General features: G+C 39.0%; 1 long non-coding RNA gene across 1 annotated transcript; it reads left to right on the top strand.

The window, feature by feature from the left end:
* Positions 1-16361: 16361 nt before the first annotated feature.
* On the top strand, positions 16362-26153 carry LOC139678862 (uncharacterized). Its single transcript, XR_011699110.1, has 3 exons — positions 16362-16533; positions 24175-24241; positions 24940-26153. It is a non-coding gene; the product is annotated as an uncharacterized lncRNA (long non-coding RNA).
* Positions 26154-26357: the final 204 nt, after the last annotated feature.

Raw genomic sequence — 26357 nt, 5'->3', positions numbered from 1 at the left:
ATAAAACTAAGGGCTTGAGGTAACTGACAGTTTAACAGGGAAAGCAAAAGCCATGCATGCAAACAAAGCAAAACAAACAATCGATTCACTGCTTCCCTTGGGCAGGCAGGTGTTCCGCCATCTCCAGGAGACCAGGGCCCCATCATGCATAACAGTGACTTGGGAAGACAAACACCATAACTCCAAATAGCGTCCTCTTCCTCCTTTCCTCCACGTCTTTATATACTGAGCATGATGCCATATTGTTTGGAATATCCCTTTGGTTAGTTTGGATCACCTGCCCCAGCTGTGTCTTCTCCCAACCTCTCATACATCCTGAACCAATGTGGCAGTATGAAAAGCAGAAAAGGCCTTGGCTCTGTGTAAGCCCTGCTCAGCAATAACAAAAACATCTCTATATTACCAGCTCTATGTTCAGCACAAATCTGAAACACAGCCTCATATCAGCCACTGTGAAGAAAAATAACCCAGCCAAAACTAGCACAGAACTTCACTTGGGTTTATATATAAACTTTGGACTGAATATGTGCAACATAAAGAAATATGTGATGAATTTAGCATCAGCATGCTTCTTCTGATTCATGCTTCTTTAAGTTGCATCCACTTGTAGACTTTTGCAATTGTATTGAAATGTCATTTCCTTGTCTTTTTAAGATTTATATAAATACATAGTTGAACTCTTTTTTTACCAATAGTCTTTTCCATGCCTTGGCCTGTTGCCTACTGTATTGCACCATATAATATGGCATTTCATAAAAAAAATTCCATATTCGTTAAAATATTCTAAATGCATTGTTGTGAAACCTCATTAATGATAATTACTTTCATTTCCATTCAAAAGAACTAAAAAAATAGACAGTGACTAAGAGTGTGAAACAATGAAGTAATACATGTATATAGGCAAGATCTGCACTTGTCCTGAATCAAAATAGTACTAAAAAAATATTTTGCATTGTAATGAGTCTTAGGCCTTTGAGCACTATCTGTGATCAATACTATGTATATATTTTCCTTTTATTCCTCTTTCTTTTGTCTGCCTCACAGCAATTTGCAGTTGCAGAGGAACTACCTAATCACAACTTCACTTCATGTATCTGTAAAATAGGGAGTATATCACCATGCTTAACCTGGTTTTATACAGATGAATGAGGAGTCCTGTACAAGTGTGGGTTTGTGTTTGGTTTTTTGGGGGTTTGTTTTTGTTTTTTCGTTTGTTTTTTTTGGTGGTTTTTTTTTGCTAGCCCTTGAATAGAGAATGTGTTTTTCCTGTCTGAGTATCTCAGGACAAAATTTAGTGCTGGGAGAAATTTCTGCTATAACATAAACCCCTGTCACCTAAGCACTGGTGGAAGAAGATTCTGGGTTTTGGTTTGTTTGGTTTTTTTTTTAATTACCTTTCTTTTTTGGCAAACATTGCCTAGAACCTAGGACACAAGCAGATGCTGCTAGGGCAAGCCTAGGAAAATATTTCTTTCGGCTACTTGTTGGCAGACACCGTACAGTGGTTGAAGACTATTCCTTATGATTCATTGCTGCAGCGATCTGAGCAAAACCAAGGTAGACCAGACTTGCAATGGTTGAGCTGAAAAAGACTTAAGAAATTGTGCTGGCTACAGAGGATCCTGAGCCTCAGTTGGTAAGCAGAGGACCTTGTGATGCCATCTTGCCACCCAGCAGCAGACATACATGAGGAGGGCATCATAGAATCAGAAAAGACCCTTAGGACCATTGAGTTCAACCATAAACCCAGCACTGCTCAATGCACTACTAAACCAGATCCTTACATGTCAAATCTACAATATCTCCAGGAATGGTGACTCAACCAGTTTTCTGGGGAGCCTGTTCCAATGCCTGACCAGCCTTGCAGTGAAGAAATTCTTCCAAATACCCAATGTAAACCTCACATTGCAATTTGAGGCCATTTCCTCCTCTGTTGCTTGTTACCTGGGAGAAGACGCCAAACCCCCCACCCTTCCCCTCTCTACAACTTCCTTTCAGGCAGTTGTAAAGAAGGATATAGTCCCCTCTGAGCTTCCTCAACAACAGTCTAAACAAGCCCAGCTCCCTCAGCCACTCCTCCTAAGACTTGTATTCCAGAGCCTTTACCGGCTCCATAACCATCCTTTGGATCATGCTCCAGTGTCTCAATGTCAAAATTACAGTGAGAGGCCCAAAACGGAACGCTGGACTCAAGATGTGAATACTGGAGCAGGAAGAACTACATGTGTACTGACAAACCAACACTTGTGCCAGTTGCTAATGTCAAACCCTCAATAACAGACAGGGCATGGCCCAACAATGGTGCCAACCAGCCAGCTACTTACAGGTGACCAGCCTCTTTTATACTTTACCCCTCTACTTTTCAGTAATTGTTCCCTCCCAAATTGTTTAAATTCAATAAATTCCTCTTCCCTGAGCATCCCATTATGAATCTTGTGCAAGGTCAAAATGTTCTTCCCCTGCATAACCATCGTGCATCCCACACCCCTAGAGAAAAGAGCAACCTCCCTCAGTTCAAAAGGTGCTTTGGAGTTCACTCCTCTCAATGTATTTCACACCTGGACTGTGGGGCTGAGGGTCTCGACAGGGTATTCCTTCCTCAGAGTCCTTAATTTGGGATTCCACCTGCCTTTGTTTCCCTGTGCTGCTCTGGGCTTGTGGAATGGGCCTTTGATGGGCTGATGGCTCCTGGGATGTGCCTGAGACCACAGGTGGAACAGCATGTCTTGTGGATTTCCCCACTGTGCTCCTTTGTGGGTGTGCAGACATAAACTTTTATCACATAAACTAACAATAAATATACTCCTACTAGTGCACCATTTATAACTTTATAACTCTTCTTCCTCTGTGAATCTGAGTGCTTTGAAATCATAGAATTTCTCTTCAGGTAATGCTCAGAGACAAAATTTACAACAGAGTAACTAAACATTTTAAAGGTAAATCTTACAAAAGTCAGAATTACGGTAATGAAGTTTAATAAGTGTTTTCTGGTTCGTGATTTCATCTCAATACACCAAAGGAAATACTTTTCCTGCAGTTTTCTACAAACTCAGATTAACTGTACAAGTTTGATTCTGGAAATGACCTGTAAGGCTGAATGTTTCTGTCTGAACTAGACCCTATGAACTTCAGTGGTCTCTGTGCAGGCTTAAAAAAACACCTAGATATTCAGAGGTCATCTGCATGAAGTGCAAAGTCCTCCATGGAAAACTTTTGCGTCTTTGTAAGCAAGGCTACCAACTTTCCTGATATTTGGTCTATGTCTCAAAGTCCCAAAATCTTGGTTCTCATTTATTAATTTGCATCATTGCAGAAGGAAACTTGAAAATGTCAAACTTAGATTTGTGGCAACTTGAATAAAAGAAAAAAATATAGGTTTTTTTTCTTATTTTCGCACTCATCTCTTCCATTGTTTTGTGGTATAGCATCAAGAGTGTTGTAGAGAGCCAATATAACAAGTTTTGAATGGGAATTATTATTTTAAAATTGCAGCAGACTCCAAGGGCAAGCAAGTAAAAAACTATGAAAACATCCCTACAATGAGATGCAAAAAGTAGAAATTTATTTCAGCTGTAAATAAAGAGTGCTCAGAAAGAAACAAAAAGAAGTAGCTGTTTCTATAAATTATAGAACACCTAAGCCTAAACCCAAATTTTCTCACTCATCCAGTTTGCTATTCTGTAGTTATGGTCCTCAGTAGAACTATATAATCACTATTAATGCTTAACATACAGAAATAGCATTTCAAGGCAGAACAGAGTAGTAAAATCAGAGCATTTTCAAAGCTCAGTAAATACTAGACAACTCTTTACACTCAAGCTGTTTCTCATGTTTCTACAAACCCTTAAGAGCACCTCTTTTATTTTTTTCTAATGACAAGTGATGCTTAATGGTGACCTGACTATAGAATGTAGAAGCTGTTTGCTAATATCTATATTTTTAATAAATCTGTGTTCATAGCAAATGCTTTTGATTGATGCAGGAAGGATTTTTGATTTTTTGATTTTCACATTTTGTAGATTTTAGGAACAAAGTAGCTGTAGCAAAGTAGATTTTTAGTAGGTTAATATTTCTAGCAGTTTAAGTTTAATGTCTTTCTATCACTACTCCTGTCCCAGAATGGGGAACTCAAATTCTTTTAGTTGTTTAGACTCTCAGCAGGCCTGCAGAATAAGACATAAACATAAGCAAACAACATTGGGACTCAGAACATTGGAAGAACTCCAGAAACCAGAGGAAGAGGAGAACTGATGAAGACAGAGAGTCTCATAGACCCCAGACCCAGTTCCTGGGGGGTGAAACAGGGGTGGGACCAGGGTTGGACCGAGAGATGTGTAATGATTGGATGGATCATATTATAAAAGCCATAGAAACTAGAGCTTACGGGACACGTGAATGTCATCATGTATTCCTGTGGGCCTTCGGCCTGATATTAAAGGACTTTTACTTTTTATCTTATCCTACACGAAACTTGGCTCAGAGTCCTGCTTGTTGGGGGTCTCTCATGGCATCAGACAAATGCTGTCATTTTGTTTTACTTGGAAAAGGAATAACTTACTGAAAATAGTATTGAAAACCATATGGGTCTGTAAGCAACACACCAGGAATATCCACCAATCCAGTAAGCTCCCTGTGTTCTAAAACTTTTGTCCGCAACCTGGAAATGTGGAAAGGCTTATTGGTGTTTAACACTTCAAGTGTGCTGTATAAGTAATAGATGGCATTTTTTACAAGCCAAATCACTAAGGAGTAAGAAACACTGTATCTTTTTTCGTTATCTTCTTCTAAAACTGCATTTCATCCCTCTCCTTAATGAATCTGGGAAGATTAGATGCATGGAGCTGTCATATCACAATATATTTTCTAGATGTAAGAAATCAAGCACTTAACAATTAGAATATCTACTGACATGCCTATATAGCAACAGAGGTGATGCTTTCCATGTCAATTTGTCATTTGAAAGGTGGATCTTACTGTGGTGCTTCTTATTAAAATGAAAAAGAAGATGAAATAGAAACTGACAGTGTTGTCAGCAGTATGCCTTTTGACTTTTCTGAGGTGATAAACTTGGTATCAGATTCATTCTTTCCCGTGTATAAGGATTTCATGATGCACTATGTATAAAATTACAAGTCTAGCTTTTACATTTGACCCCTGAAAAATGGCGATGCTCTTACTATTTATAGTTTCCTTGAATTTCTATTTTTCTTAGGCACAATAAGAGTAGTTCAAAAGGCTCCTAGATGCATTTTGTGGAGCTGTGGATCTGACAAGGAAATGATTTTTGGTAGTATCATTGTGTTTATGTTCAGAAAATACTGTTTACTTCAGCTCTCAGGAAATTACATTACCTTGAAAACAACAAAGCCCTAAATTGTTTCTATAATATGCATTATATGTTGAAGAAAAAGCAGTGAAGAAGTATCTAGTCTAATTTTTAAAGCTCTGGAAATAAAAGACTGTGTTTGTAGGTCCATCAGTTTCCCCAGATTGTTGCCAGAAAAGGAAAAAAATGTGCAGTAAAGGTGATCTCATTTGGAAGTGGCATCACGGAGATCAGAGGCACTGAATGGCTTTCATCTCTGCCTACAATTCACTTCCTTTGAGAAACCACATATGTTCAAATAAAAACATAGGCCAAATTAGGTTTGTGACAGCCAGTCCCCCTGCAAATGTACATCATCTTCAAATACCCATTGGTGAAGAGAGTTTAAATTTGTCTTTGAATTTTAATCCTCTCAGGATGACATCAGAATTATCCAAGCACTGTCACAGCCTCTACGTTAAGTAACAGCATCCAAACCTGGATACATCTGTCAGTGGCAGATTGCAGCTAACACTGTGCAATTGGCACCATGCAGCCAGAGACTCATTAGAAAAAGCCAAGTGATTTTGCTGCTTAGTCCTTTCCTTTTGTTTGCTAATTAATTAATGTATACATTAAAAAAAGAAAAGTATGGAACTTTCCTGGTTTGGGTTGAAATAATGTGTAATTAGGAAGGATAACTTCTTGCAGGTTTTCCTGTAGGTGTCTACTGTAATTTCGCAGAAGAGCAGAAAAATGTGAGTAGACATAACTTTTTTCAATTCAGCAATAGCTCCCTGCAAGATAGCTCTTTAGTTTATAGATGGTATTTATTACTGAACACACTTTTCAACCTACTGAATTCCCCTTGACAGCTGAAAATATTTGATGTTTGCTATTTCAGAAGTCTTCTACTTAGCAAAAGGATTTGGACGTTATCTACTATCCTCCTACTTCGAGGCTTCCCTATGTCTAAACAAAGATTTCTCCTACACCTAAATCTGTCCATCAGTGAGCAGTTGCTATTTGGCAGACAACTAACATCAGCAGGAAAAAAAGCATAGTAGATGGGTATGTTTCTTTCAGCAGATAAAAAGAGCCTTTATAAGACGATGTAATAAAGATATCTGACTTTTTCCATTTCCACTAACAATGAGGGCATTTGTTCAAAGTAAATATGTACTATACAATAACTCAAATATATGACTTCCCTTATTTGAGAAGGTGCAGGTATCATCACCTCTTATGTATGAACGAAGAGGAAAACCACGTTAGTGCTCTTCTGCTTCATTCCTTTGCCCTCAAAAGAAGACAAGTAGGGGAAGTGTTTCAAAGGGAATTTGTCTTTTACTTCAGCATGAAACTCATGCAAGAGACTGTATGTAGAGCAGATTGGTTTCAGAAAACTAGTTTAACTGCCACATACATGTGTGTTTCCAAAAGCCAGAATTGAATTCAGTGTCAGTTGCATACACCTGTACCTGACTACACTCACCCTGCAGAGGTCACAGCATCATGATGGGCAGCAGGATGGGTATGGGGGTTGGCTGATGTGGCTGGCAGTCCACCCATACCCTCCACTGTATGTTTTTGTAGCTCAAAGGAAGCAAACACAGTCTTTCAATCTAGGTCCGAATTAAGGAATTTACAGTTATTTAGAAAGTAGAAGCGTAGAAGATTATAGACTATGTTTGTAAGAGCAGCAAGGTTTTTGATTTGCCCTTGATGATGGCCAAGGTGGAAACCTGAGAGAGAAAATGACACTCTGCAAAGCAGAAATGCAGTTTGAAACAGAAAAGGGTTTGAAACTTGCCCCAGAATAGAATAACTGCATCTCCCATGCTATTTTTAAGCAACAGTCCTAAGCTGCAGACATTGTGAATAGTGCTGTGTTCAGCATGGTGCTGAGGGGCTGGATGAGGGCTCAGAAGAGCAGTGCCTACTGACAGACTCAGGGCTGCCACTGAGCTGCTTGGCTGGGTGGTCTGAAGGCCAGTGGGAGAGCTGTGAAGAAGCCACATGCCAGCCAGGCAGGCATCAGCAGGGCTCTTGCAAGCCATCGAGTTGTGTTTTTCAGAAGCATCAGGGATGACACAGCTCTAAGGGGCCTTTGTAGAGCCTTTGACCAAACACTGCAACCATTCATTCCATTTGCCCCCACCCATGCAACCTTTCAGGACACGTCTGGTGTCCTGTATCACATGCAGAGCTGACAGAGGGGGCTGCACCCAGATTGACACAGGGAGTGGCGCCCTGACCCAGACCTCACATCTAGCAGCTTTTCCTACTGCTCTCAAAAGTATCTGTATCCCTCCCAGTGATGCACATAGCACCTTTGAAGACTCTTGGGCTTTCTTTAGTCCTATGAGGAGCAACCAGCTCCTGACCTACCTGTTGGAGGCCTCTTGAATGTATACTGAGTTTTGGTAGGTAAGGAAGAACTCACACCGTGCACAAGTGGTTCCACAATGCCTCCCTAGGGGCACCGAAGAGTTGTCACCTCTTCCCTCACTGGAACACCAATGCCCTTTGACCAAGTATGCATCTTCCCTGTCCTCAACACTGTGTCTGCTCCCTCCAGAGTAAGAATGTGATGTGTCTTGGTTTAAGCTGGCAAAATGCCAAGTGTCCAAGACAGAGAAAAAGTGTTCCTCACTCCCCAACCAGCCAAGGGAAAAAGAAGAGGGTGAGGGGGGAAAAAATCCTTCAAACCAGGTTTATGCTGAAACTAACTATATGTATTTATACAGAAAAGAGAAAATTAAGAGAAAACTACAATATAACACACACAAGTTATATATATATATAACAGGAAGTAACTTCCCACTCCCCAATTAATACAAAGCAAAGTCTATTACACTAGATCTATAGGTACTCTAAGAGACACATAGCAAGAAACAGAAAGAGTAACAACAAAATATTTCTACTTCCCTGAAACTAAAACAAAATAGGATGTAGCGGCAGCAGGACCAGGGCCCAAAAGAGCAGAATAACTGCAGCAGTCTTCTCTGCACTCCAGCCATAATGGAACTGACCTAACACCTCCCACTGCTGTACCATATCTTAAGTTTGCGTCATCTGGTATTAAATACTTCCTTGGTTACCCAGTCAGGTGAGAGCTGTCTTCCAATCCACATAGATTCTCTGAGCCTGCCAATTTGAGGCCTAGCTAAAACCACTACATGCTGTTTCACAGAAAAAAAGATGAAAAGGCTACGTTTGTGCTGTATGTTCAAGTAAACAGCACAGCAGGACTGCAGATCAAAGCAGATGTTTGTGAAGACTTGAGGGGGAGTTTATTTTGGACTAGTTCTTGCCTTCTCTGGTGGACTATATGCTAGTTAGGAGTTGAAGTGTTTTATATGTGCTCCTGGACCACTTCTTCTAGTTTACTTTAATCCACGAGTAATCTAGCTCGTGCTCTTTGATGACACTTCAGTAATGTGAACCAAAGCATAAGAGGAAAATATCCTTCAAAAGTGTACTTCTGGTGAAACACCAATACAGAGTCACTCGGAAAAGTCTATACCTGTGACCTGCATGTAAATGTGGTCCATAAGCCCTTAAACATCCTTTCTCTAGCTACCCCAGGACCTTCATGTAGTTTTTTAAAAGATGAATGCAGACTATCCTAATTCTGTTGAATATAGTAAGATATTTCCTCAGAGTAACATCTTCCATTGGCAGTAGTAGCAAGACCAACTGTGCCAAAAAAACTGTAATAATTCAGGAAAGGACAGAAAGAAGAACAGAAGGGTTTGTTGAATTTTCTTTTGCTATAAAATACTAAAACCTGAATAAGTATTTAGATACAGAAAGTTGTTTTCCTTCCTAATATGCCCCTCATAATTTTATAGGGCGTGCTGCGTGCACTTCCTCACAGAAGAGCTTCACACTGAATGCTTTGCACATCACCTATGCCAAGCTTTTCCATAATCAGCCATTGCTACCACCTTTTCCTTTTCAGGCCACAATAAATCTGAGAGAACAATAACATCTGAGCTATACTAGGATTTGAATTTCTTCTTTGGCTGCTAAAATGAAACATTTGTGAACGTTTACAAATTCTTTCTGAAAAAGGCTCTTCACTTATAGCTGTTATACCTCACATTGCTAAATATTCTTCAGTCTCTGAAAAGGAAAAAAGATCTTAGGGCTCATTTAATTAAGGATCTTTCTGCAAAATGTTGGTTTGAATCCATTTGCAGGAATATTGATTTTACATAAAGTCTAACAGGACATACCTGGCACTTACCTGTTAGATTAGGTGTCTTCAGGGAGGATTGCAATCCCTACTCTGAATCAGGCAGATTGGGATTTAAATCTGGATCTCTCATGTTTCTGACTTGACTCACCTAGCTAGATTTGGGGGCTTTCAGGGAGGGCAAGGAGACAATGACACCTCCTTTCTCCTATTTTTATGGCTGGCATCGAAGTCCTTGCCCTTGAAAGCAAAACACCAAGGATGGGATGCAGATGTGTAAGCATAAGTGTCTAATGCCATTTGATATCTTTTAGGATAGCTAAACTATTTATACGGAGATAGGTCCCAGATTGCTGTAGGGTGGGGGCCAGCTGTGTTCAAGGGATATTAAGATCATTCTAGGTACCTACAAGGAGGCAAAAGAACCTCAATTTTAATTTCAGAAATGCAAACTCAAGATACTTATTTTTATTTTTTTCTTATTTCCCCAAAGCCAAATGTTTATCAAACAAAACACATTCCCCACTAATATCCTGGTTTTATCTGGTGATTACTCATGTGAAAATGGAAAACATGTCAAGATCACTCCTACACCATTGCTGCAAAGAGGAAAAGACACATTTCCATCCACTATTTCATTCGCTTCTTTAGGAAAAAAACACATAAGCAGAAAATCTTCAAATGTCACAGGCATGCTCAACTTATGAAGCCCTATGTGTCTAAAGAAAATCAGGTGGTAGCACAGAGCAGTGAATTCCTCATATAAGTGGAAAAAAACATCTCTGTGGCAATCAGAGTGATTCAGCAGAAGCAAAGGTTTTGCAGTGTGTGCACACCAGGCTTTCCTAAACAGGCAATGATGTTAGGGCTAAACTACATCTGGGAAGGTGGGCAGGATTTTTCCTGTCAAGACAGATCATGTAGTGTGTGGGTTTTATATAACAATTCCTCACAATTTTTTTTTAGTTCAGCCATACTGTACAACCCCCCCCCCCCCCCCCCTTCTTTTTATTTTTTTTTAATTGAAAGCATACAGCAGCTCAACCATATTGGCACAATATTGGCTGAGATACTCTCAACTTTAGCTAAAACTAATTTTTAAATTCAACTGTTTTCAGCTGTAGTTGCATGAGAAAATGAGGGACAGGTCATAGTTTGAATGCTTAAAAAATCAGTTACTGAACAAAATTATCCTTTAAATAGGAAGTATTCTGGTGTCCAGACAACAGGGAGGTTGTTTACAACAGGGGAGGTGGGGGTGGGGCGGTGGTTTAAGGACTCTGCACGGCCCCCACTGGTGAAGCACCCACTGACATTAGTGCTCAGATGTTGCACATCCAGGAGCACTGCTGCTGTCTTTGCATGAGCTGTCTGAGCAGCACTGCTTTTAATATCTTCCATGGAGAATGAGCTTAGCAATAGTATATGTCCAGAGCAGACACTAAGAGCACAACCTCACATGTTTTATAGAAGTTTTAAGGAACCTCATGTGTTAGAAATGTTGATGGGGTTTTCTATACAGTTAAGGAGCAGCTGACAAGCATACCTGTTAGCTGCTATCTGTAAACTACTATTGTATTAACACCTAAAGAATCGTCCATCCTACTGAAGTCCTTGGCCTAGAATTTATAGATTATAGTTTTCTTCTTCCATACTAGGGAGAACTGATGTATCATAATATGATGACATCATATTAAAATCTAAACTGAAAAGCAGTTTAAGTGTCCTCTCCTTAACTTCCTTAAACTCATCCCAGGATGTCTGGTCAGTTGTTGTTATTGTTATTATTTGGATATCAGTAAGTGAAAACAAAATGTTCTTGTGTTCAGATCAGCTCACAGTTGAGATGCTCTTTGTTTCAGACAAGGGAATGACACATGCTCTCAGGATGTGGGAAACAAAGGATTATTCTTGCTGTGTCACAGATAAAACAAGTGGCACACAGACAGAATGGGTGACTTGCTTGAGCTTAAATAGGGTCCATTTGGAGAGCTGAATTCTTTCAACAATATTCTGATCTTCTATACACAAATTCGTCCCTTTCCAAAGAGAAAATTCAGAGCAACTTGCAACCCAAGAATCCAATTTCCATCTCTTATTAATTTCTCCGCTAATGATCCTCTCCTCCCCAAATGCCCTACATCATCTTGCACAGTAATAGAGCTAAAGGTAGGATCAACCTCCAACCCTCCTGCTACTGAAGTCAGCTGGCAGCTCAGGGGTAGCACATCACCTCCATTTTGAGAAAAGAGAGGGCTCTTTTCCAGGGACTTCTCTGGTAAGCTCAGCCCAGCCTTACTGACAGGGAGCGGGGTCCTAGGCAGTGCCACAACAGCCTGGACTGCTCCTTCTTTCTTTCCAGGTTTGGCTGTCTTCTGACTGGGTATGAGAACATTCTCTTGGGTTTGGGGGATTATTTTATCATCCTTTCTTTTCCTCCTTAATTCAATATATTGTACCTAATCATCTTTGGCTGCTGTTGATCTCTGTTACAGTGTCCTGAACATGTGCTGGCAAAATCCTTTGGAGACTGCAGAGTACACATAGATCTCTATTTTATCTCTGAACATCCCATGATACATATTTACTGTTTATTTCAGCAAATATTGAAAGAAATTCAAAGCATCTGGAATCTGAAGTCCTTCTTGCATTTTTAGGGTAAACATTACCATACTGTTACTTTGAAGACTAGCTGTGGGTACTCAGGCAAGATGCAGAGTCAGGTTAAACATGATATCCCCAGACAGTGAAACTAAAGAGTCAGCTGAGAAAGCTTACACTAGCTTAATAATCTCTACCTTCTTGCTTTCTGTGTGGCTACATTTGGGGGAAGTCCTTCTGTCAGTCCTATTACAGACAGGCTACAAGTCATCATAAGCATTTACCCAGTGTCTTGTGGTAAGAGGCTACTTAATTTTTCTTGTCATTTAGCAACACTCCTCTTTCCTTGCTATACTTAAAGGCAAAGGAAGAAGTTCCAGTAGAACTGTAAGACTTGATCTCTGCTCAAAAGGATTATCTTTGCAATAGGATAATCCTCACCTTGTCAGTTCAAACAAGCTTTAGGTCTGGATTATGTTTGCAATGCAATGCAAAGCGATGACACAAGATCAAAAAATCTGGCCCATTTTGTGTGGCGAGTGATAATTTTGCATGTTTCAACAGGGCATCTGTCACTTAGCATATGTGTGCAAAATAAGAGAAGGAAGGTTTTTTTGTTTTATTCTGGCTCATTATGTAGACTTGCAAAAAAGCCTTGGCTGTGGTAGTGGAGCTCTCTTCCAGGATGATAGTAGAAAAAATAAGTCTTCAATTAATGAAAAAAAATCAGGTAAGCAAACAAAATTTCTGGTACAATCATTATAAATAAAATTTAGAGGAAGATTTCACCACTCTGAGATTTCTTTTCCTAGAATATAATGTTTTATTCAGAAATTTAACTGGACAACTCATAGACATTTCATTCTGGTGACTGAGGAACAAATTAAAAGACATTCACGACTCAAAAAAGATAAATATTTATTTATTTAATCTTTTACATTATGCTTACACATATGTTATGGAGGAAAAGTAGCATCTGCAAGCCAGTTAGAGCCATTGCTGCAATGTAAATTATGTGTTTTTTTAAATAATTATTATTAACTGCAGGGGGAAAATTATTTACTGTCCTTGTAGCCAGATTTAAATATTTCTTTATTTAGTTCATTTTATATCTCCTTCCGGATGGCATCAGGCCATGGTTTGAGTTCATAAAATGCTGTCAGCTGAGCCTGCCCATAGGATCTTGTTTTTCAAATGCAAACCCAAAAAATCTATAGATTCTCAGATTTTCCCTTCTTCTGTTGGATCTACTGAAGCAGAATTAAGTAATTCCTTTCTGAATGATGAAAAAATAATTAAAAAGTACTAGAGCATCAAAACTTGGTGCATGATGTTAGATACATATTTGTCAGGAATGACATTATTTCAGCTGATCTGACCAAGGGAAAGGCTACACAGGCATTCTGATTTCCCTTCTATAACTTTCTGACTCCCAAGGAGGGTTGTGTAAGGCTCTTCTCTACACCTTCAGGTCTGTAGAACACAATATTCCTGCAAGCCCCAGTAGCCCAGAGGTCAGGCATTGTATGCTGCAGGGCTGTAGTGGTCACTCTGACATTGTTCACGTCAACACCTGGCCTGGAGCACTTTTAAGGACTGTAAGTAACTAGGTTAGCTGTCTCATTCAACCTGCTTGTGATTTATCTGCTGTCACGAAACGTGCTCAGCAGGATTCCTAAAGGATATAGCAGGAGTAAGCACCCCACGTGGCTGACTGAGTATGGATGTGCTGGGAGGGCTGTTTGCCTGCGCAGTGTTTTCTCACAGCAGCAGTTGGTGCAATATCTCAGTTGTCTGAGTCCTCACAGCCAGCCCAAGAGATGCATTAAAGTGCTACTTATGCTGAAAATTGATATTTGCAAAAAAAGTTTTCAGATTTCTAATGCTCAAAATTTTTTTCAGTATTTGTAAACCCAAGGACATAAAAGCAAAATAACACTTTTAACTGAAGATGCATAAAGAGGTAAGAGTGGTGGCAGTTAGAGGATTATAGTCACATTCGGTGTCCATATTATTTCGTGTTCAACTAGCTCATGGGAGAACACCGTTCCTATCTCAAGTGCTTTACAATATCCTGTAGCTTCCTTAAAAATTAAAACTGCCACCAACATATGTCAAATAAATTTTAAACAGGTTTTTTATGTAGTAGCCTGCAAGGTGAACACTGACTTCAGGCTTGTTTCTGGGGCGTATTCACAGAAGGGCAAGTCATTGGCTAAGAATTGTCCATGTATAATAGTCAATATTTTTTATCAGATATATAGCTAAACTAAAATTTAAACAATATGGTAAAGGGAAAAGCAAAAGTATCTGGTATCTGAGCTTAAAGGTGCAAGGGCATGAGAATAACAGCAGGAGAACAACGAACTAAAAATATCACAGCAGCAGTTTAGTTGAAGGATTACAGCCTGAAAGACAGGCTACAGAATTGCAAATTTGAGTTCTTTAGCATTACAAAGGTTAAGCCACAGTGCGACGTGGGGAACTTGAGGCACTTGATGAGACAGTCATTAGTCCTCAAAGAAAGAAAGGCAGGATCAATAGGAAAATAAATAGACCACTCTGCAACTTGACAGCGTTTTACAAGATCCCCTAATTGCTTAGTTTCCTCCCTTTGTATCTTTCAGAGAAATAATGATACCTGGCTCTCTAAGTCACTGCTAAGAAGCCAGCTTGACAGCTTCGGCTGAGAAATTTAGATTGAAGCTTGGAGCTCCTCCATGGGCAAGATACTACTGCAGGAAAGGAAGGAATTATTAGATATATTGCAAATATCCCAACAGCTGTGGTTGGTGGAAGTGTGGTCTCTTTGAGAGATTTAGAACCAGAATAATTCTGTGCTTTTTTAGGGCTTGCTGAGCTGGTGATGCTTTCATGACTACCTACTGCTGACATGCCAAGGTGTCTCCTTCCACTGAGTGTCCCAGATGCTTGGTCAGCCAAGGCTTTAACTGTAAATAAATTCAGGCCAGCTCTTGTGAAGCCTCCATCCTTTTGACCTCTAAGGTCACACCAAAGAAGGGGACTATTGCAATGAGTATTTTGTAAGTCAGACTATCCTTGCTTAACCTGTCCACGGTTTTATGAAACATATCTCTCAAGAGAAATCCATGTCTAATTGCTTAACATCAACAGATCTAGTAGGTATGGAAGCCAAAAATCTAGAAGGTTAAATAAGACAGTGTAAAAGAGCTAACAGCCAGGACTGTGTCTGTAATGTTGTTTCTTGACAAAGAACAAGAACCTGACAAAGTTTTCTAACCTGGTAGAAGATAACAGTGGTTATCTTGAATGATGTGATGCCCTTGGCACGGACTTTGGTGGTCCCTGGTAGTGCAGTAGATACTGATGGGTTTTTCCAGGATCTAGCAATTGAAACAACATTGCTGCTACTCCTTTCTCATAAATATTTTCAAGTTCTAGGAGTTCCACTACTATCAACTGATTTCAGGAAGATTTACTTAAGAATAATAATTTTAAAATTGCAATCATCTGAATAAAGTGCAAAAAAACATACTGATATTCTTAGTTTCATGGCTCAGTGTTCAAAGTTTATAAAAAGAAGAGTGATTTTGCATTGAAAACCCTTGAAAAATGCCTATTTCAATTGCCTAATTGGAAATGAGTTTAATTACAAAATACACAGGCAGAGTAACCACATAGAAAACTGTCAGTGACAATTGCATGAATATTCCTAAGGGCTTTGTTACAAAACCTGCATGTTTTCACATCACTTCAAGTTGACTAATAAGATGACAGATTAAAAAGCTCTTTTTCTCCAGCCCCAAAATGTAATCCAAACATTGCTGCATAGCTCAAAATTGTACTCCTGTGATGGTGACCCTTTGGACCACTTTTTCCTCCATGTTTAAACCTGTGCAGAGGCCCTGCAAGCAAGGTATACCCAGATTTAAAGGACAAAATAATTACATCTCAGCCAACATACACAAAAGATAGCTGTGTTTACCAAGCCACATGGTTTATTATGTTCCCCAGCCCAGTTAGACATTGAAAGATTGTTTGCAGGCCAGGTAGGCATTAGTCAGGAAGTGGATTAAACTGCTTTGCTCAATGACATAGATGCTGTTCCGGGGTTGGTACCCTTCAACACTGCATGTATTTTTTTTTTATTTTATTTTTATACCCTTTCATGACAGTGTTTTCCTTTTGAAATCCTTGAGTTACTAATGAACCTCTCTCGGAATTCTTACCTGTCTGCAACTTATCTTCCTTATCTTTGCTCTACAGGCTTTTTCACAGTTCTTTCTCAAACTGAGCAATTAGAAATCTGAGCCAAGGTAATGCAACTGGGTGACATCGTTATGGGGCTTTGCATTCCTGGCACATCTGGGACGAGTTACAAAGGGATGCAGAGATGAAGAACAAAACCACCTTTGCCTTTCATATTCTCCACCAGGAAAAGGTCAGTGAAGCAAGGAACAGAAACTACAGCAAAGACCTCCCTATATGCTGAAATTTCACTTTAAAACAGCTTCTAAATTATATTTGCAAGAGCTTCTGAGGTAAATTCTTTGTGATTTTCCTGACCACTTTAAAAATAGAATGGTGTTACTTGTACTATTTTGCACTCAAAATGTGATCCTTAAGTATAGATGCAGAGTGATTAAAAAGACAAGGAAAGATGTACACATGTGAGTCTGAGCCTCGCAGACCTCTTGTGCCTTCCTGGCCCAGGTTAGACTTTTATAAAGATTATAGTACTGTCTCTTCTTCTGCAGAGTTTCTTATGGAACTAAGCAATATTTTTAACCTTGCATAAGACCAGAGATTAATTTAGGTTAGAAGAGAGCTGTGGAGGTCTCTAGTCCACATTCTGCTCAAAACAGTGCTGGCTTCAAAGCTAGATCAAGTTACTCTTATCCAGTTATGAAAATCTTTGAGGATAGTGCTCTGGCAGAATCCCTTGAGATGGTATTCCAGTATTTGACAGTTGCCATTATGAACACTGGTTTACTTGTGTTCAGTCAGAATTTTTGTGGCAACTTGTGCCTGTTGTCTTTTGTTCTTTATAGTGTAGCTGAGAAGGAGCTGAGAAGTCATGTCTTCCAAGGAGAGAACACACACTGGTTACAATCCCAGACAACACAGACTTGACTTCAGGAAATTATTTTAATTTATTTCAAGGCTGAATAGGATGATGAGAAATAAAATCAAATATCAAAACAGCTTTCTCCCTTTGTTCTTCCAGGGCTCAACTTTGCTCACAATTTTTCTATCTCCTCCCCTCTCAGGGAGACGGGGAATGGGGTCAATTCATTTCACATTGTCTCTGCCTTCCTCCTCAGGGGAAAAACTCCTCACATTCTTCCTCAGCTCCACCTAAGTTAGTTACACAGAGAAGTATAGAACTAGATCTCCATTTGTAATGCACTACCATTATTTCCTCCACTGGCTCTAATTTCTGTTTCCCATTGTTTTTCTACCCTCAGTTTTGGATGCACAAGAAGGATGCAAATGAAATCTGAACTTCTTCCAGAAAGGAGGAAAATCTGTAATTTAGTTCAGTAGATTCTTGTCAATATTTTAGGTATTCTGTTATAAAAAGACAAACTTCAGCTGAGAAAACACAGTGAATGAAGAATATACCAGCATGTTTTATAGTTTACATTGCTAAACATAGCAAAGCATAAAAATCTTCAGAAGTTATATAAACAACACAAGACCCTTGCCCTTTATGTTCATTTTGGCTTGTAAATTGCTTAAAAGCTTTTCAGAGAGAAGCATTTATGTTTCAATAAAAATGGTTAGCATATATGTTAGTGTACTTAGATTGTCTTGTTTGCATGGGCAATGAAGTCTGAGGTTAATCTCATCTAATCTAAATGACGCTCACATTAGAATTTGCCAGAGAGCTGCAGAGTGAGGGATCCCATCCCTGTGCGGTGAAGCAGGCACTTACCTCCCAGATTTCTTAAAAGGAGCATTATTTCCAGATGCCTTATGCTTATATTGTATCCTCAGTTCAACTCAAACATCAGAAAGCAATTAACTGTTTTCATCCCTGTTTCTGGCTGGATGCACAGGCAGAAGCAAGCTGCTTGGTTTTCAGAACATTTGACATGAAGGGCTGAATTTCCACTTCAGTGCCTCTCCCTCCTATTAACATTAATGGGGATCCCTTTGCTAAATCCCCAGCAGTACACTGAAAATCTCTTCCTGTTTATAACTCAGGGTCATGTTGTTGTTTCTCCCTGGATTGTGTCCTGAGGGGATTATTTCCATTTTTATGCTGATGCTTTCACGTAAAATAGAAGGAGATGATTTTAACATTTTCAGGCAGTATAATTTTCTTTTTATGAGTCTCTAGGAGATTTAAGATGATTAACATGTTGTAGTTCTAAATTTCCTCTAAAGTTGGTCATACCAATAAACAGTTCCTCTACCCCCCAAACAACAACAACAAATGAAGAGGAATACTCTTAGATCTCTTCTTTAGTTTTCTTGCAAGTTGCTTCAAGACATGATATCCCAATCTGCAGCTCATCTGGACTGTCACTTTGCAAGAGTACACTGTCATTCACGCATGGGCCAGGTGTATAGATCTTGGTTTAATATCCTACTGGAGAGGTCAATAAATTTTAACCCCTGGAAGGCACTCACAGATTTCATAGTGTTTAAGTAGTCCTTCTGTGGTAGCACATTGCATTGTGTTGCTGTGTTAGTGAGGTACCGAATTGTTTTTGCAGCTGGAGGTACATAGAGTAATTGGAGAGTTAATTTGGACAAAGCTGGTCATATCGGAGTCTTCGTGGTGAAACAAAGTTACAGTAAGAGCTGAAGTGAGAAAGGTGTGCAAACATTAAGGAGAAAATGCTTTAAGAAATGCTTGAAATGTCTAGCATGACCATAGAGCAAAATGAAAGTATTGCGTTCAAAGGCTATGTTTATAGTAGTAAACAAAATGTGCCTAGTAACAATCCAGAGCATTGATTGGTACTGTGTGGTGTGCTTCTCAGCTAAGAAACTATTACTCCTCTGACCTGTTTTCAGTTGGGATAGTTAATTTTCTTCTTAGTAGCTAGTATAGTGTTGTGTTTTTCATTTACTGTGAGAATAATATTGATAGCACATTGATGCTCTAACTGTTCTAAGTAGTGCTCACTCTAGTCAAGGACTTTCCAGTTTCCCATTCTGTGTCCACGAGTAGGTGCTGAGGGGATCATAACCAGGACAGCTGACCCAAACTGGCCAAGGGGCTCTTCCATACCATAGAACATCATGCTTAGTATATAACTGGGGCGAGTTGACTGGGAGGGGCCTATTGCTGCTGAGGGACAGTCTGGGCATCTGTCAGCAGGTATAGAGCAACTGTACCATGCATCACTTACCTTTCCTGGGTTTCAGTCTTCTCTTTCTCTCCTTTTCATTATAATTTTTATTGTTATAATTAGTATTATTTTGATAATAATTTATTTTGCTTCAGTGATTAAACTGTTCTTATCTCAACTCATGAGGTTTACTTTTTTTCCTGGTATTGGCTGGGGTTAAACCATGACAGCTCCCAAAGCAGTCTGTCTGCCTGCAAACTGCATGCGTATGGCCATGTGCTGATGCCTGAACCATATTTGGGGAAGGGAATAATTGGTATTGCACTGACTGGTTTGGGTTAGAACAGTCCCAGAGTTCATCCTGTTACCCACAGAAAGGATTATGTTGCTTAATTCTTTAGTATGAATGTGTCTGTACTGCTTGCATGTATATGTTTGCTATTTTAAATAACTGCCATAATAAAAGTAGTGAAGATATGTCAGCTCAGGCTTTACCTGAGGGAGCGGCCAAGGTGCAAACTTTTGACTCCAGGACCTGATTCTGAACGTGACGTTCTAGCAGCACATGCTGACATTGAAACTATTCCATCCTTGTTGCCACTGCTGCCCCTGCTACCTAGATTAAATCTTCCACATTCGTTTAGTGATGTGGACAGGCCATATGTTCCTTAGAATTTAATTTCCATTTTAAAAATCATTTGAGTATTCAGCTGCCTTAAACTTCCTTAAAGTCAGCAGAGTTAAGGTTGCAAAACACTTAGCAAACTCTTCTGCAAATGCTTCTCAGTGCCTGTCACAGGTAGCTGGCAGCCAGGAGAGCAGTGCTGCAGCTTGCAGCTAATCCTGGAGGACTGTACCTGGACTCATCCTGCTTCAGGGCAGACTCCTGTTGTGTAGACCCTCGTTTAGTCACAGGTTTCCATGGTACAATAATCAGATCTCCATATATGAGTTAGGAGCTCATATGCCTGTTGTCAGCCTGCCCTTGCTCATTAATTCAGTTTCTACCATAGCCCAGTCAGACTTGAAGCACCTTCAGTTAGCTGCCTCTCACATATGGTGCTTGAGTCTGTAAAGAGCTTCTCAGGTGAATTTTGCAGCCTGCGTTCATCTCAGTGTTTCTGATTTGGTGTGCAGGCTAGCTAATTTAAGAGTAATTGGCATCAGCCTACATTAATGCACAGGCACAGCATGGTGCTCAGCAGAGCAGCACATCAAGAGGAAAAACAGCCCTGCAAACTACTGCAGTGCATGTTTTGATACTTAGAGAAACACAGTTTATTGCTCCTACAATATCCTGTTTTGTATTTGTAGGTCAGAAAGAGAGGGTTGTCCATTTCTGGCCCAGCTCTCTCACCAAACACAATTCCTTCTGCACACATGGAAGGTCCCAGGTGAACTCAGGTCCAAGCTGGTGAGATAAGCTGCACAATGTCAACTTCAGCTGTTGCCTGTATTTCCTTTATTTCAACCACAAGTTCAGGGCAGGAGATGAGTAGTGCATTCAGTAAAAACTGTACAGGCATAGTGAAAGTGTGTCTCACTCCCTATTGCTTGTGAACACTACCACGGAATCTCTAATAACCACAGATGGCCAGGGCTCAGGATTGCGGTTCTTCACAGAAAAAAACCCAAACAACAAAAAACAAATGAAAAACAAACACTAACACACTTTTAGTTGACTACGCTGTGAAAAGTATTAGAGGTTGAGTCAAGAAGAGAGAGTTCTGTCAGCTCAGTGATTCACATTCATCTTCACATTCATATTAAATATAATTATCCTGGCTACTGGCAGTTCTACATCTTTAAATATGCAGATGTGAGCCTGTTGTACAGCATGCATACATCTTTAAATGGACAAAAATAATTTAACAGTAGGAAGTTTTGGTGCATTTTTGCATGAAAAATATGTGGTAGTAACTTGAAGATCTACAGAAGACTAACGTTTCTCCTTCTCCCTTTCAAATAAACACACTTTGAAAAGAGGGGAGATCATGTATAGGCAATGTTTAATCTCCAGTTTAAAAGCTAAAAGAGGTGGTAACAATTATCATATGTATTTTATTGACTGCCTCACTTTTTTTAAAATGAGCTTGGAGCCAAATTAATTAGATGGTGGGAAAGTCTCAAGCACAATCCCCTAAAACCCAGGAAAAACTCACACGGACCTTTCTATTTTTTTTCAAGTCCATGATGGTCAAGAATCACATTTCTGAGATTCATTTAGTATGTCCCTTCTGGCTATTAAAAGGCACTAGGAATTCTGCAGTTACATTGTTCATTTATCATTGTCTTCCACCACTTCAGACCAAATTGATTTTTATCCCACACACATTTCAAAGGATTTGATAAAAAATTTTTTAAAAAAGCTAAGAGAAGAGGGGCATCCTTATGACATCCATATCCTGGTAATGGACAAAGAGATGCATCCTTAGGGAATGCTGGGAGCTTCTTTTAATTACCTGCCTATCCAGGGTCCAACTGATTTCACTTTACTCCCTTCTCATTTTTTGTTCAGACTATATTCCTTTGGGTCATACTTACTACACTCCAATAAGTTACATTTGCCAATGTGTTGCAAGCAATGTTTTAACTTCTGGGTGTCTGTAGCGCCTACGTCTGTGCTCAGAAGTCTGATGGAGTGTCAAAGAGGACATCTGCTGTGGTATTCAGTTACACCAAGTTGAGCTTGAGCTGACGGCCCTTGGCTAACTCTAGTGTCTACGAGGAAACCTAAGAGTTTCATCCAGGCTGTGAGATCTTATGTATATAACAAGGTCCTTTGAACCCTATACTCTCTGTGTTTGTTTTTTATTCCTTACAAAAGTTGCTATTTGGACATGTATTTCCCAAATTTCACATGCTCTGTTAAAGTAAAGAAAACAGGAACATGAATGCAGGCAGCTTAGGAAAGCTTTGTATCCCAGCTTGTGTTGTAATACGTTCTTTATTACTTGGATTTATAAAGTTTTCTTGTGATAAAAACAGAAAGTTAATTTTTTTCAGGATGCTAGTCTACTCTTGTAAGGTGTCCTTTTGAAGGGACTAAACCCACTGTTGAGTACTTTTTGCAGGTATCACCAGAGGAGATTGCTTAAGGGGATAACCAAATGTTTATTACTGAAGAATGTCTGCTAGGAATGTTATAGGTTTAGCAAGCCTGGATGCTGGGAGAAACTGAAACATTTCTTGGGGTCCCTTTGTAAGTCTGTCTTATTTGAGCTTTGTATGAGTTAAAGTAAAAAATCCTGCCTCAAATCCATAAAGGACATAGAGGACTAAAAGCATTTTTTAATCCTTTGCTCTAAAAGTCTGTAAGAGTACAAAACTGGAAAAGGGCTTTAGTTATCCTATAAGTTTTAAGTGGACAAAATAAGCTGTGAGAAAGTTACAAAAAACAAATACTACTCTTTCAAGACTGCATGGATATTAAAAATTTGACACTGTAGATCTGCCTACTTCCTTCCTAATGGCTTTGTTTGCAGTGCCTCTAGGATGCTCAGGGGTCATGTCAGAGTTCTTAAGTTTGTCATCTTCCCCGCAAAGTTCCTATTTCTTTTTCTTCAGATGTGGGAGTTCTGACATTAAAATGAGATACAAATCACAGTCTACAAGGCAGATTTTAACGTTGCCTTCCATCTTGCAAGACTAATGTAATTTTCTACAAGACTAACAGAGAACTATCCACATAAGGACAATGGATTTGGCATCTCACAGAAGAGAGACATTTTCCATTTCTTCAAAGGTATAGTGCAAGGTTCTCAAGATTTTCAAAGGCATGTCCTTGTATCCATTATGCTTGCTTCAGCTTTTTCCAGAATTATTCAATAGCTAAGATTTGCTCGCTTTTCTTCATTAAAATGCTGGAAATTAGGACAGCAAACTCAGAGAAATGTTGCCAGTACTCAGTGCTTGTGCTTCTAACCCTTTTTCTGCATGCTTGAGTGAGCTCTGTTTGTTGTCATTGTTTGTGCTGTGTTTTGGTGGACATCTGGGTCACAGGAAAAAAGGTAGAAAGAGAGGGAAAATGGGATGCAGCTGAATAAAGGCAATGTGTGAAACAAGAGCATGTGAAGTAACAGTGAATAATATGCTAATGAAATTTCCCTGTATGTTTTAATTTTATAGCATAGCATATATTATAATATTCTAGATATACTGTCCCCATTCACTATAACAGTGATGATTTTTCAAACATTTAAAATAATAATAGCTATGGAAAGTTATTTCTGGCAAAGATATATTTGGTGGAACTTTGGAAAACAGTTGCTAATTTGGGCTTTATGGCCCACCTCTGACAAGGAAGAGCTATAGCGTGGGCAGTGACACAATGACATTTTAGAAGGTCAGGTGTTCCCATGGGCTGCTAAACAAGTTCTGTCTCAGATTTGGAGTGATGTGAAACAGGAGTGCAATTAACACCTTTGTTTCTTGATTTCTGGCTTGTGACATAAGATCTCAGAGAGCTAAATACTCTCTACAGGTAAATAATATATAGCACTAGGTTCCCTGGAGCCTTTTTAAGATGCTCATGTCCCTTGAAGAAAAAAAATTATGAAATAAAAATGAGGTTGTTTGTATTTATTCTGCAATGGAAAATGCAAGGCATTCAAGAAATTGATATTTTCTCTGCTAGACACGAACAAATCATTTCAACTTGTTTGCAGATAATGGAAAGAGGTAAAATCTCTGAAGAACTCACTGAAGACAATAAACTTCCAGTGGAAAAAACTGGGCTATACTAATAAAGCAATGATTTCTTTCTTTGCTCTTAGGTCACTATGGGACAGTTACGTCAAGGACACACGTGGTGTCACTGGAGTGATGATCCATTTTTTTCAGGTACTTCTGACAGCTATTGTTAAGCATGCTGATACCTTCTCTTGGTTATTATTGCATTGACAAATATTCTGATACATCAAGACTTTCAAGCGGATCTGTGGCCACACATGCTTCTTATGAATTCATATTTTAGAAACTGATTTATTAAAGAATGAAAAAAGCGTATTTTCTTGGCATAACTTGTGCAAAACATGTTACAGAAACCATTGATAGGTGTGATAAAGGGAAGGAGCTTATGCCTTAATTTAATTCTAGCATGATTGCATAGGCTTGAGAAGATGCACAGTACATGAATTTTAGCGTTCCTGTATCTCCTGCTTCATGCTCAGACAACCCTCTTGTGTCTGATTTGTAATGGTGGGAGATGGTATTAAAAACTAAAAATTAGTTCTAACACAGATTTATCAGTAGTTATACTGGAAAGATAGGATCTTCTAAAATCATATACCAAGTTTCTCAGAAAAAGCCTTCAGTGGGGAAGTTAAATTTTTGAGAAGCCTCCACTGAGTGATTCATTGGTAACTTGTAAGGTGGCAACATTGGGACTTTATGGTTAAAGAAGAGCAAAGTGACGGTGATAAAAAGAACAAAAAATCCATGTTTTTGATAATAAATTGGTGCTGAGGCAAAATATATGCTTCTCTAAATCCTAATACTGATGGCAAACTGATTTAATGTTGATGACTTTTTCTTTATAGGAAGACTGACAAATCCTGACAGATGACTCAGTGTATCTACAAGGTACACTAGGAGGAGTCATGCAGAAGGATCATGTACTTCAGACACGTTAAAGGAGAAGCTCTTAAATGCTCTTAGTCAGTCTTTTGTTGAGGTTAATATTGATAAAAGACTGTCATGAATTAATTACAAATACGGAAATAGCTACATTACTTACATTAACTTCTCAAGGAGAAAACACGCTCTATTTCTGTGCCAACACTCCTCTCAGTGGTGTGTGACACTCATCTGAAATGTGAACCTTCTTTGATCATCTGGGAGTACAGGCCTTGTTCTGGCCTTGGAGCTCCAAAAGGGAGGATTTTCTTTAAGTACAGCTATAGTTTTGTTAAAACATTTGAAAAATAAGTGTTAAATAGTAAATTTTCTTCAACTAAATAAAACTAGGCTTCTTTGATTATGAAATTAAATAGATAATTTCATCCTTACGGGAAGAATAATATTAGTAGCTAAGTCTAAATGCATATTTTAATTTAGCTAACCAGTGAAACATATATGACACCTTATATAAGGTTTTAATCTTCTTCCTTGTGGGTGTTTTGCAGTGGGCTCTTACTCCCTTCTAGAACCCTCTCATTAAAAAAGCCCTCTGTATTCACAGATGTTCAGTTGACTTTTGGCCAAAGAGATTAATCAAAGAGAGACAAACAAAACCCATCTATCCATATCAGATCTAATGCTGTGAATTAACAGCTCAATTTTGTTTGGACTGTACAACTATGCTAAGGCAATTATTATCCAAGCACTCTATCTGGAAGAATGCTGTATTCCAGAGTGGATTTAGATTAAATATATAATGTACAGTTTAGAGTGCAGTGCTCACCTGTATTCATGGGTTTTGAGACAAATGAGTTTGTCACTCACAGAGTGATTTTTTTCTAATGTTATTAGCATTTTGAGCAGCTTTGAATGTAACTGAGGCACTTGTAACAGCTGCATTGATTGCAGTGTGCAACATTATCTTTGGTTCATTTTTTGTATACATTATTTTCATCTTTACAGAGGAAAAAAGCTTTTCTGTGTTTAAGTAATGCTTTGATTCTGGATGGATGAACTTGCCACTTGCCAGTGAGGCCAGCTGAAAAGGAATCATCTTTTTTTCTTTTTAAGTTGACAATAATATACTCATTGGTTTGTGTAAACTCACTTCCAATTAAAATATATTATAATTATATTAAAATATATTATTGGCTTACCTCTGTTATTTGTAGAAAATTTTGAACTGATATAATTCCTGTAAACCTTGGTAGATGCCAGCCTGCACTGTGCTCCCCCTAAGGAGCTAGTTAGGTACCCTGGTGCCCGGTGTGCGTTGGTCAACATGAGATGGGTGTGCAGAGCCAGGACAGATCACCATAGCACTGTCTCCCATTTAGGC

The sequence above is a fragment of the Pithys albifrons genome, chromosome 1 (assembly GCF_047495875.1).
Source record: "Pithys albifrons albifrons isolate INPA30051 chromosome 1, PitAlb_v1, whole genome shotgun sequence".
Taxonomy (NCBI): Eukaryota; Metazoa; Chordata; class Aves; order Passeriformes; family Thamnophilidae; genus Pithys; species Pithys albifrons.
This window is presented reverse-complemented; position numbering and strand designations above follow the sequence as displayed.